General features: G+C 44.7%; 1 long non-coding RNA gene across 4 annotated transcripts in view; it reads right to left on the reverse strand.

The window, feature by feature from the left end:
- Positions 1–12,661, reverse strand: part of LOC111254291 (uncharacterized) — a 111,513-nt gene that overhangs the window by 47,807 nt on the left and 51,045 nt on the right. The window lies entirely within an intron of this gene.

The raw sequence follows: 12,661 nt of genomic DNA on the forward strand, positions 1-12,661 counted from the left end.
TGACGCATTAGTTTTACAATATAACGTCACAAGGAAACCTCACCATACCTCAATTAGGCGGGGTTTTTTCACACAGATACAGATAGTTTCTAGCAGCTGCAGGCCGATGGGCTGGCTTTCCAGAGTAGCTCATTGTTTGAATTTCAGTTTCGAATAAATGACTTTCAATTTAAGCTTTTCGTCAATGCCTCAAAAAGCTGTGCGTTATACAGGAGTGTAATGGCTACTCAGTGAAAAGTAGCGAATTCTTATAAAAAAAAGGTAAAGACATAATGAAAACAGTTAAATGTTGTCTTTTTCAAATCAACAGGTAGAAACGCAAGTACTCTAGATTTGTCTCTAATTTTTTTTCCCACTTGCCGCTCCACTGTTTACCGGTGTGTATAGGACACCTCGAAGGTACTTTCTCCTTCATAGATTCGTTGTAATTTCACTGCGACGTGAACGGAATTTCAGTTTGAGATCAGACTTCAAAGATGCATGGTCCTAACGAAAGAAACGTCTTCTTCTTGAAAGCGGCCTGAAATAGCGAGTGTTCTGTACTCAATAGGACTTTTAAAGGCGTTTTGGAAAATTAAAAAAAATAATCTTGGACGTAGACGGTGTACCGTGCTCCAGTTAGGTCAGCCAGCCGAAATCCGGGAGGAACCGGATAGCGCACATTCGACAATGGGTAGAAAAGGCCAGTTGCAAACGCCTGACTATTGTTAAGCACCTCGAATGTATGTGATGTTAACCGAAATTAGGAACCAGGATGCGCAATGGACTGAACGAAGAACAATCGGTCCTTAACAATAGGCAACCACGATCACAGCTTTGCCATCGGCGACAACAACATGTCGATGTAAAGCAAAGAAAGATATGGATAGCCACGGAAGGTATGTCTAGGCCAAGAGTTACGCCAGATGTTCTCCCTAAAAAATCATGATCGGTAAAAATGAGAGGCGCGTATACACCGAAAAGAACGAGACGATTAACAAGAATTTGTATGCGACATTTTTGCGATTAGTGCACAAGGCTATCCAACAAAAAAGGCCCTATAGATAAAGCGAAATCATCTTTTTTACCACGATGCTAGGCCGCAAACGGCAAAGAATGTGAAAACAGCATACGAGGTTTTTTTTTGTACCTACTATATGCCTAGGCCTCGTTTTAACCGACAGTTACATTTTCCGATCACTGACAAAGAAGCCGCACGTTTGACAGGGAAGAAGGTATCAAAATCCAGCTGGACAAATTTTTCAGCAGACCTGAAAATTTCGGACGCAAACGAATTAATGAACTGACATATTAAAGAGGGTCATGGAGAATAACGACGAAAACATAATGATAAATAATAACACCATAAGAACAAAGTAGATAAAAATAATAACAAACATAATTGCCAGAATTACAAGTAGACGCGGTGTTCTTTTCAATGTACCCATGTCGAAAGCTGTCTTTTAAACATAGCGTCACTACGGATTATGTATACATCAAAGTTTTAACTTCTTCACGAATAGTTAGATAAGGGTAATGATAATAATAAAATTCCTGTCGAATATAAAATGAAATTTGGCCACTGCCATAGTTAATATACTAAACCGATTTTTTGGGTCACTTCTGTAACTTGCGTAGAAGAAAGGTACAATTTTTTGTCGAGTCAAAGTGCTAACCCAGTCCCAGATAACACACGAATCATTTGGATTTATTGATTTAACAGTTGTCAGAATCCCCGACTAATTATGCGACATTTAGTAAGTACGATGTTTTTCGCCGTTGCCATTATTATTACGTTAGACTTTGATATTCCGTAACATTGTAAATACCAATTTAAACTAGCTATTATCGTGATTTTCTTGCATTAATACTTACTATAATTATTCAAACGTAGTCAACGTAAAACGTGCTTAGTAAACGGTCTTATTGTCTGCTGTATCGCCTACCGGCCGCACAGAAGTGGCCGTGTCTGATGGCCTGCTATATATGATATTAAGTAGTAGAAAATAGGACGGTCGTGGCAAAAAAGTAGTAACGTAACTATACGATTGACAAATCAGCGGTCCTTCAAATGATTTATTAATTCTTGTAATTAGTGCTTAAGGGGAGCAGGGTGTGCAGAATGGAAAAAACCAAGAAAGATAGTGGAATATTTGTATTAATCTAATATGTAACGAACATTGGCTCGTTAGTTCGACTTGAGCGTGAACTGACTGCGTACGTCTGAAAGTAACCCGTTTGATCAGTATCACGTCATATCGCCGTTTGTTTCTTTATATATCATTTGTATAGCTTTTAGTAGTTTTTTTTTTTTTTTTTTTTAGCAAAGCATTACTTCGCCTATTCGCCGTAAGTGAGCCTGGTACAATGCTAAAATGTTCATTACGTGGTAAATTGCATTTATAGGACGTTGATCTTCCAATGCTCTTTATCTATGATGTTGTTCTTGTAAGAGTTGCGTTATTTAGCACCGATGGATTATATACTCGTAATAGCGCTTCTAGGGCAATGGGCACCAATTTTGGACTTCTAAAGGGTAGGACATAATATCATTCACGCTAGTCGAATAAATCGTAGCTGATATAGAGAACTTTAATATGTCTCAGTAGATACCAGGGATCGATTCCTAGAGTTCCTAGTTTCGAATAGTACTACTATACGTATATGCATATGGTGAGTCTCTTCGCTTACAATTATTGTACTTTAAGACGAAGAAGTACCTCTGTTTCGCGTAAACCCGGCCAGGTCTACTGTGTCTCAACGTAATTCTTGCCTTTCGCACAGAATGCAAGGGTTTCAGTATTGAAAACAGACCCCTCGAGTCTTAGCTCCAAAGCGACCTCTAGTCGCCATCGTCTGAGACAACTGGCCTCTCTGTGTATTTTACAAACGTTCCGTGTGTGTCCCTAACATTAGTAGGCTTGCGTCGCCCTACAGTGAACTACAGTGGACTTCTCTTGGCAACATCGGTGTGAAGTTCACCATTATATATAGCAATCTACTTCTACTTTTTTTGAGCAAAATCTGGATAGATGTCATGGGCCAATAAAAATCAAAAGGCGAAATTGCACAGCGCGTTTCACCCAACTCGACCTATTGAATCAAAGTATCTCCCAGTAGCTTCGAGTCAGAGTCGCTCCATGTCACCGGGTGTTTTTTTCTGTTGCAACTGTTAAATGTTATTAGAACTTATTCACGTCTTCTGTCGGATAGTAGCACATAGGAAACATAAACTTTAACTACTGTAAATTACTACTACCACAGTCATGATGATCTTGAGACTCGCTTTTAAACTGAACGTTCTTCTAGCCAGCCGTTCTTCGGCCAGTGACGCTGAGACCATCTCGACGAGGGATACGAACAGGATGCTCTAGGACTTTCGTAGTACAATAACTCCACAGCCCACACTCCACACTAAAGGGAATTTTAGCAGTATCATCATCGCTCTATCGGCGTAATTAGCAGCTTGCGCGAATCGCTAACTTCGAGATAAACGGGAGTCCAGGCTCTACTCCGGACGCGTCTCCAGTAACATCGCTACTGTCAGATCACTCATTACTTACAGTGTCGTCATATCGGAGTACTCAATGTGATCGGACGCATCTGTTCGCGTCTGCGTGCTCCGTCCATCAGTGCTCCACGGGTCTGAAAGGTCAGCTGTACTGTCGTCATCCGTTCATGCTTGCTGGCGCATCAACGATGAGGAGCACTCACTAGCCACGACTCTGGCTGAGTTCACGAATAATTCTCGCAGGACATCGTTAAATTGCACGCTGATGACTGGACATTTATTTCGTGTCGATGGATTCTGCCAGCCATTACGCCTTCATGCTATTAAGGTAGTAATACTGCAATTACTAAGTCACCGGTACTCTGTTTACTGTACGGAGTACGTATACTGTGGATGGACTTTAGTCGATTCGGATCGACGCGTGATCTTCAACGGTGCCTTTGATCTTTCATTAATCTTGTAATTAACTTCTATACTCGTTCGGTCACCCACGCGCGGCAGTATGCTAGCTCACACGAGAGACGTTGCCTTTTTTTGTCAGCCTTCAGACTTAGCCATTCGTTGGACATTCAATCGGTGAAGCACTGACGTGCGGACGAGGTCGATGTCAACACACGAGATACCGCTTCGGCTGCTTTCGCCATTGAACGTCGAGAAGCAAAAGATTATTCATAGTGTCACAATTTTCGCTCGACAACAACAAGCGTAACAACGATGAGCTGCCAATTGGTACTACGTAATTCAATAGCGAAGAGTGACAGTAACAATTACAGAAGCTTCATGTTCGTTAGAGCGCGAAGCGGAACCTTTTTACTTTGTTTGGATCGATTTGGTTTGTTTTTTCGTTTACCCGCTCGGTCACTCAGTCTCAGTCCAGACCAGTCGCTCAGTAGCTGATCTATCTTGATGCACGCATTCGTTGCCGTTGCCTCCAGCGTGCAGCCGTCATCAGACAGTAGCACTAACACCACCGCCATCAAGAACAACAACAACACTGTCATCATTGGCATCATCATGACAACCAGCAACAGCAAGCCGATCCCTACGATCAGCGGCCATTGGTAGCTTGATCGAGGTAGGCGTACTCGCCCACGTAACGTAACGAAATGAAAGCAGCCTCGTAGCGCGTGCAGACTAAAGAAAACGGTGAGATGGTTGTGATAGTGATGATGATGCTGCTGCTGATGATGAGTGGAAGCTTCTTCCTTTCTCTCCCTTTATCTGGTGCGCGCAATCCTCTTCCTTGTGGAGGAAATCGATGGTGTCCATAAGCTAGTCAGCGTTAGCAGCGGCTATATCTGAAGTGACAGCGTCAGCTGCGGCAGTAGCAACGCTAGCAATATACCATCATCAATAACAACCGCGTCAGCATCGCCATCAGCGGACAGAAGCTGCAGAAGGATACGAACAAGCCGCTTATCCGTTGGGAGCCATCAAGGCCTTTGCTGCCACCGGTAAATGCGGATGCAACCGTTGCGAATTGTGGCGCTGCTGTTGTTACCGTAGTCAAAAACTATTTCTTCCTTTTAACCGAATAAGCGTAAATAGAGCGAACTGCAGAGAGAGAATGACGTACAGAAAGCTGCCTGTGTCTGGTTATGGCTGTTGTTACTGCAGCCATCAGCGTTACCGCCTCCATCGCCGCAAGGATCATTTACGCTGTCTGTGTACGCATCACCGGAGATAAATGTGCCACGCGCACACATGTCAATCGCTATTGCCGTTCATCTACCACAGTCGCGGCATGCCTTCGTCAGTTCTGAAGATCAACCACTTAATGCTGGATCTTCGTTCTTCAGATCCAGGGTGAAGAGTAAACTGAAAATTTACTGAAATATTGGTTAATTCGCCAATCAACAAGAGGCTGAGAACTATCACGAGAAGCACGAGATTGGAAGCTGCGAGTGTGCGGGGGCGTAGAATGTCGACAAGCTGTTGCCACTGAAGGGGCTATTGTCAAAATAGTAGCACTATGAGAGGTCGATAGCTGTGATAGAGCTGCGTGTTTTCGACGCACACGCTTAACTTCAGGGGCTACAGGGAACAGGTGATGATTGGGGGAAGGCAGAAATAGCCAGTGATAGATGTTCGCTATTTTCGTTACGGGGGTTTGTCTGATCATGCATCCTTTTCGATATTGTTTACTGAAGTAGCTACTGTCAATAGGTGGTTCCTGTGCAATTGCGTATCGTATATGTTAGTTAGACATATGGATATGGTGAAATGTGTAGCAAATAACGGGTATGTTGCGATGCCATTCGACAATGGAGTGGTTGGCTGGCGGGCCAGCAAACGACGCAAAACTAGTAGCTCGTGTAGGACGCTTTCGATTTGTTGTTTCTACACATACAGCGAAGTCGATACAGGAACAGGAACAGCACATTAAGGCAATATTTAAAACTGGCAATAGTCCTATTGCATTCCTTGTCCATAAATGGCTGCGTTTATCAGGTCAATCAGCATTTTTTTTTTACAAAAAGACAATAAATACCTCCATTTACATGTACAAAAATGTCCTTCCAAGTCAAAGCCACGTTTAACACTAATTTATAGCGTGCACTCTTTTTATTCACGGTACTTGGCGCCGTGCTCATCGTAGGAATCTATATTTCTAGGCTTCATTTTGTCGTGCCGTGTACGTTGTGACAATGGAACGGTACGCACGTTTTAGCGTAGGAAACGACGGATGGAAAAAGAAAGACATACTACTACTGACAGTAGATGATAGTAATTTGCTCAGCTCATAACTTGTCAGGTAGTTGGATCGATGTGGATACGAAGCTTGACGCCAGCATCGAACGTGAAGTTCGAACTATTTTTGATTAGAAAGCGTCAATAAATTTCAAAATCCATAGGCGCCAACTGAGTAGAGTATTTCAGACGGAGCAAGTTTTGCTGGCCTCACTTCAATCAGCTATCTGAACTTTTAAGTTAAGTCTAACAGCATTGGTAAAGGATACGATTATCGAGTGAGTGCTTGCCAAGAAGGATATATCAGTGTGCTCACGGTAGAGTACTCGCGTAACTGGTAAAGAAGCAAAAGTTTAGTAGACAGACTGATTGGAGAAACGTGTAGTGCGTAAAGCGTAATTGTCTCACAGGACATCTCTATTTAAACGACAAGAGTTTTTCATGGTGATGCACGTGAACTAGAATTTTCCTTAGTTATGGTACATAATCGAAGTACCAAGGCCGAGTGACTGTCGCCACTCTTCCCGATGTACCTAAACACAAAACTGGGGATATATGCATAACTTTTTCCGATGTTATTTTCGGTCACACAAATTGGACTACCTCTACTGAATTCACTAATCTCTTCTTTACTTTTAACCGTTATTTGTTACTTACATATAAAGAAGGCATAAACTTACATATATAGAAGGCATTCCCTCCTATCCAGTGTTTTTTGTCGAAAACATAAGAGCAGTGATAGCTTTATGTTTCTGCGGTCAATATGCCCCCCCTCTGTGCCCTCGTGCTGCATCTCACTGACTTTACTGATCTCAAGATGGCATCTATACATACATACATACAGGTTAGTTCGCTCGAAAAACGCGTGGGAACTTGGAATACAGCGGATGGAAGCAAGGGCCAGCCACGAGCCAGTGCAGTGTGTAAATGACCACCGACGGCGGAATAACAAAATGGTATGGACTCAATGAAACTATACCAAAAAGAATAATCCAGTTCAATGGCTCAGACTAGTGCGATTTGTGGTCCGTCGACGAACCTATTCCACCCTACAAACAGACGTCCATCGAGTATACAAATGTCTGATAGTTATGTTTGCAATATAACATCTATTTGAATTGAACAGATCAGTTGAATGGCGGAGGGTAACAACCAACACCCAAAAGCGTGCACTCAGAAACGTACGGGTCCAAGCAATTCTTTTATTCCAGCGAGTTTCTAAACGAAGTTAACTTCTAATTGATACTTCCTAACACTGCGAGCTAATTTTCTTTTGTTTGCATTATCGAACTAACGGAAGTTGTACGTAGAGGATTTTATTATAAATTATATTCTTTTTTTTCTCGTGCATGTGAAAGAATCCTTACTTGGGCAAGAACTTTGAGGTTTGACAGTCTTAACATTATTGGAAGTTCGACGGGGTATGTGTTGTTGGATCTGCCCTGCAACATTATCGTATTGACCAAGCGTTAATTTTGCAGGGCCAAGACATTTAGCTTTAACGGCGCGTGCCTCCGCAACCTCGGGAGTCCGCGGTTTCATGGGGTTGTGGTAGCCGTATCTTCTGTCCATTCATCATCATTATGCTTAACATGCCTCGGAAGGAAATTAGTGCCGCTCATCAGTGAAAGGGTTTCCAGATGTGCCATTATCTCTTTGCCCTATCATCGTAGTTTCTGTTGTTGATAAGATGCGAAATGATGCGAGACGTTCATGGGATGGGAGCCCATTATAACTATAAGTCGTGTGTAAATAACACTGTCTCCGCCATAACGCATATATGTGTGAACAGATAAGAAACAGAGATCGTTTGTTTATAGTGATAAGAAAAATAATAGAAATATAGTGATCCACACAAACCACTACTATGATTATTGTTATAAAGGTAAATATTCGACAGTCCTCACGGTGCGATGGAAAACGAAAGTAGGGTCAGTTGCCGACACTGCTATCGCCGCCCGGCTGTTTTGCTTACGTGGATTCTGGCCTTGCTAGTTTCCGTTCGGGCTGGCGATAGATTAGGTCCGTAATACTACTTATGCATAAAGGCAGAGTACCCATTCTGAGGTAACCTCTATAAGCCGATTTACATTCAGTCTTCCTACTGCCTTTCCTTGTTTATGAGTTGGCGAGCGCAAATAACATCAGAAACGGATTCATCCATCCATAAGTACGTACATAGGCAATTTAGGCATAGCATGCCTGAATAATCAATAAAATGTTATCGTGCAGTTTTTCCGTATCGTTCGTTATGCAAACGTTCACCGGTACATTGTATCTTACTTACTTACATTTGCTAAAAATGTTACTAATATCTAATCAGAAAACATCTATCAACGTTCGTTTTATAAATAAATAAATAAATACCTGCATTTGTTAATGCAGTACGCTTTCGAAGCTTCGTATACTTTTACCTTCACCATCTGTGCGAGAGCGTTCGCGGTTCCCTGTGCAGTGTCGCTAACCGACCAGTGAACCATTGTAGCCTCCAACATCAGTCCACATCTTCGCCTATATTTCAGTATCTCTATAATCGATTTCATGATATGGGTGTCTCCGCATGCAGCTAGCTGTTTATGCATACCGATGAGAGCGCCTGAGGCACTATGCAATGCCCACCTGCCTTCGATCGTTATGCGACTCATCGTTTGCATTTTGTCGAGACTCATTGTTTCGACACTCGCAATTACAATAGCCGAAACGTCGGCGCCAACAAACGCCGTCTGAAGACGCTCATGTCGCTAGACTGACTTCCTGACGCTTCGATCCAATATCTCTTAACTGGCGAAATTGGAGGCGGCCGATAGTTGAGCGCTGAGAAAACCACGGACACCAACAGCAAACGCAGAAGCAGAAGCAAAATCGATCCGGATCGTTTGCGTTTCTCTATCTTTCGCCCCCCTTCGCTCTCTCCTTTTCGCTTTTGTTGTTACGGAACGGGAGGCACAATCGACGACCCCTTCCCCTTCCCATCTGTAGTCAAGCATCGATCGTCTCTGGATGAACACACACGCATATATACACGTAGTTACACACATATATATATGCATGTATACGTAAAAGTGTTCCTTCATCTAATTCCTCATCACCCACTCGTCCTTCTGCCGAAAGAAACGGCCAAGCACTTGTTGCTGCTGCTGCTGCTGCTGCTGTTGCTGTTACCGCCGTGGCCGTTGTCGTTGTTGTTGTTGACGTGCAGCGCGCATTTATTCGGGCTTTGCTCTTCATCTTCTTCGACTTCATGTTGTTGTTGTTGTTACCTCGGCTACCGCTGCCATAGCTACTACTGCTGCCGCCGCCGCCGAAGATGCTGATCAAAATCAGGCAGCACTCCCTATTTTTTTATGTTCTCTTTATCCTCTTCGCGCCGCTCATCGTTGTCATCATCACCGTCATCATCGCGACCATCGCCGTCGTCATCATCATCATCAGTACTGTACATATATTGGGTACTTTGACCCGCTACCGGGGCGCTGCCACTGTCGGCAGAGCCGCTAACACCCCCAACCCCACCCTCACCACTACCACGCATTCTACTAACGTGTATAGAGTTGCTGCTACTGCTAAAACGCATTGATTTTCTCATTCTGCAGTTCGCTCGTAGATGGCGGCAGAATTGCCAGTGGTATGCTGATTCTTCGTATTTTTGTTGTAGCTAGCCGGGCTGCTCCTGTGTGCTATTATAGTTGTTTCTACTGCCAGTGCTCAGTGTTGTCTATTCTTCGCCGGATTCGCAGCCGTTGATGCTCGTGGCAATATTATAGCAAAAGGGGAATAGCGCTATGGAAGACGTAGCTTCATCGAACGTCCACTACCTCAGCTTCGTAGGTAGCAGCCGACAGCTCTTCAAGGGCCAACAGGCGTCAGCCAGCAACAAACAAACCAACGCAAGGAGACGAGACGAAAGAGCTCGCACACAGAGACCCTAACACCGGCGCTGGCTGTCGGTCTCATTATCGATCGGGGATCTCACTGATTTGTCGATGCTGTTGCGGCCGTCGTCGTAGTCAGCATTTTCGTGAGTGGCCACCTTCGTCCTCGCCTTCGTTTTTCTTTTCCTGACAGCAGAAGCAGAAGTCGGCGTCCAGCCAACGAGACGGCTTCTTGTGGCCCCCTGCCGATCACTGCCGCCGAATGGCGCTGGGGGTGGCATAGACACTTGCTTACACAGACATATCTAGGTATTTACATCGAGGTAGAAATGGCACAACGTAGTAGCTATGTACGTGTAATGTTGGCGGCGGTGCGCCAGTGGCGGCGGTAGCAGGTCTCCATCGTGCAGTTCTCCTCTATGTTTGAGAGAGGGGGGTTGGGGGGAAGGCAGCTATTTTGTTCATTTCCCATTTTGCTGTACTAGTATCACCACTGCTGCTGCTGCCTCTATTGTTGCTGTTGTTATTGCGAGAAGCTGTGGCTGTTGTCCGCTGATCGGCGAATGTTGGCGGTGGACGGCCGGTGGCGATGCTTGGCCACTGTCTTTCGTCCATCAGCAGGCCGAACACGCACTTCGGCTCCTTCGGCTTGTTCAGGCTTCTTCGAACATTCGTGGCTGTGTTCGAAGTAGACGAGAAATAGCCACGTTCTCCGTTTCTATGGCCGCACTCTTTCTGCTGTCCAGTTGTGCCTGTCTACTTTGTCTATGACGACTACGGAGTTGGCTGCTCAAGATGGGTCGCCCGTGAAACGTTAGGCCGCTACGGCTAGATGGCGGCGGCGGCAGCAGCAAACGTAGCAACGGCAGCAACAACAACAACAAAGACAACAAAAACACCAACAACAACAGCGGTAAGTGCTTGACGCGCACTCCAATAATAGCGGTGCTGTTGATGATGGCGGTGATATAACGTTGCCTGCCGCTCCCACCAACGCCAAGCAGAGCTGCTGTTTTAGCTCGGCGTTTCTCCCGCACTCATTTGCTCTTCGGCGGGGCTTGTCTCAGACATCGAACGATGTCGAACGTCGCACATTGGACACTCAATTGTTGGACGGATCGAACACGAGAACATGTATTTCCTTCGGGCCTGCTTAGCGGGTTGGTCAGTTGCCTGTCTATGTGATTGCTACTTTTGCTAGCAGCTTAGAAGCGGTTATTTCCATCGAAGAAACAAGACGCCTGCCTACTGCGCTAAGACTGCTACCGAATGAACGGGACTGAAGACGCAGAAAACGATCAAATGAGGGAGTTGAAGAGGCAACTGCTGGCTGCGGCCACCGCCGCCAATGATCTGGCGATGTTCTCAATTAGGTAATGTTGTAATCAGACGGGGGCGATCACTGCTCACTCATGCCCGTTTGCTCGTCAGATGATCCAATGAAGTAACTAGCGAATGAAAAATACAAGGGAAAAACATAGCAGAACGAGAAAAATCCGAAGACGGGGAAAAATACAGCTTCGACATGAGAAGAAACGACTGTAAACGAAGGTACTCCATTCAAACGAACTTCGCCTTTCGATAAGAAGGAAAGCAGCACCAGAAGCTCATATTCCGTATCAATGTTTATGTGTGTGCGTGTCTGTACGTATGTACTTTTAGATAAAGTTGATACCTATAACGTCGTTCGCCTTGTTCTTTAGTGCCGGTGCCACTGACAGCAGCTACAAGGACAAGGGATGGCCAGTTCACAAGCGCGCATCGCATCATAGACAGACTATTGCGTATGCGCTGCATGTCGCTCTCTACGAGCATATGATTCCTCGAATCGCTGAAGGAAAGCTGACCACCTTCGGACGGGAAGATGGTCACTTCAACGAAAAAAAACTAGAGTCGCCCACCTCTATAGCATTGCTTAGAATTTACTGCCATAGCACGTAGAGCTACTCCTCAGTAGTTATAATGATAGTGACTGCAATCAAAGGTCAGTGCCTTTCTCCAATAAAGATGGCAGTTTAGTTAAACAGGGCGCGGGGTTGGTAGAGAACCAGAATTGCAGAACGTTAAGGCATATTCTTGCGTTCACCCGGGACCATAACAGCGAATTTATTTTTATTGAAGTTCTGTTCTTTCACTGGTGGTGTTAGCTCTCAATTCACTAGCTCTCAGTCAAATACAAAACGATCCCCGTCGGTCGATGTTTCTAACTGTATTGATAGTATCGACCGAAAACAGCACGTGACAGCGCTTGATATATGCGTGCCATGCATAATATAATAAGGGAACATGATTTTTAGTTACCGTACCCAATTGGCTTCATTCACTACGCGCACAATTGGCCATTTGGTACAATATAGAGGAGACACACATAATGGGCGACTGGCTGCCGAACCGCACGCTAACGCACCGGATCTAACAACAAATATAGGACTACATGTTTTCTTTGGACGTCTAGCCGAGAAAATGTATAGACCTCCGGTAGAAAAAACGTCAACGTCCACTGGGGGCGGCAGCGGTTGCGGGGGCTTTGGTGATGATGTCTACGACGGTGAGCTTGACGATTCCTTTGAGGATTCTCGGGTCCAAGCGTAAAAGAAGGATAAACCAT

The sequence above is a fragment of the Varroa destructor genome, unplaced genomic scaffold (assembly GCF_002443255.2).
Source record: "Varroa destructor unplaced genomic scaffold, Vdes_3.0 BEIS01000007.1, whole genome shotgun sequence".
Classification (NCBI taxonomy): domain Eukaryota; kingdom Metazoa; phylum Arthropoda; class Arachnida; order Mesostigmata; family Varroidae; genus Varroa; species Varroa destructor.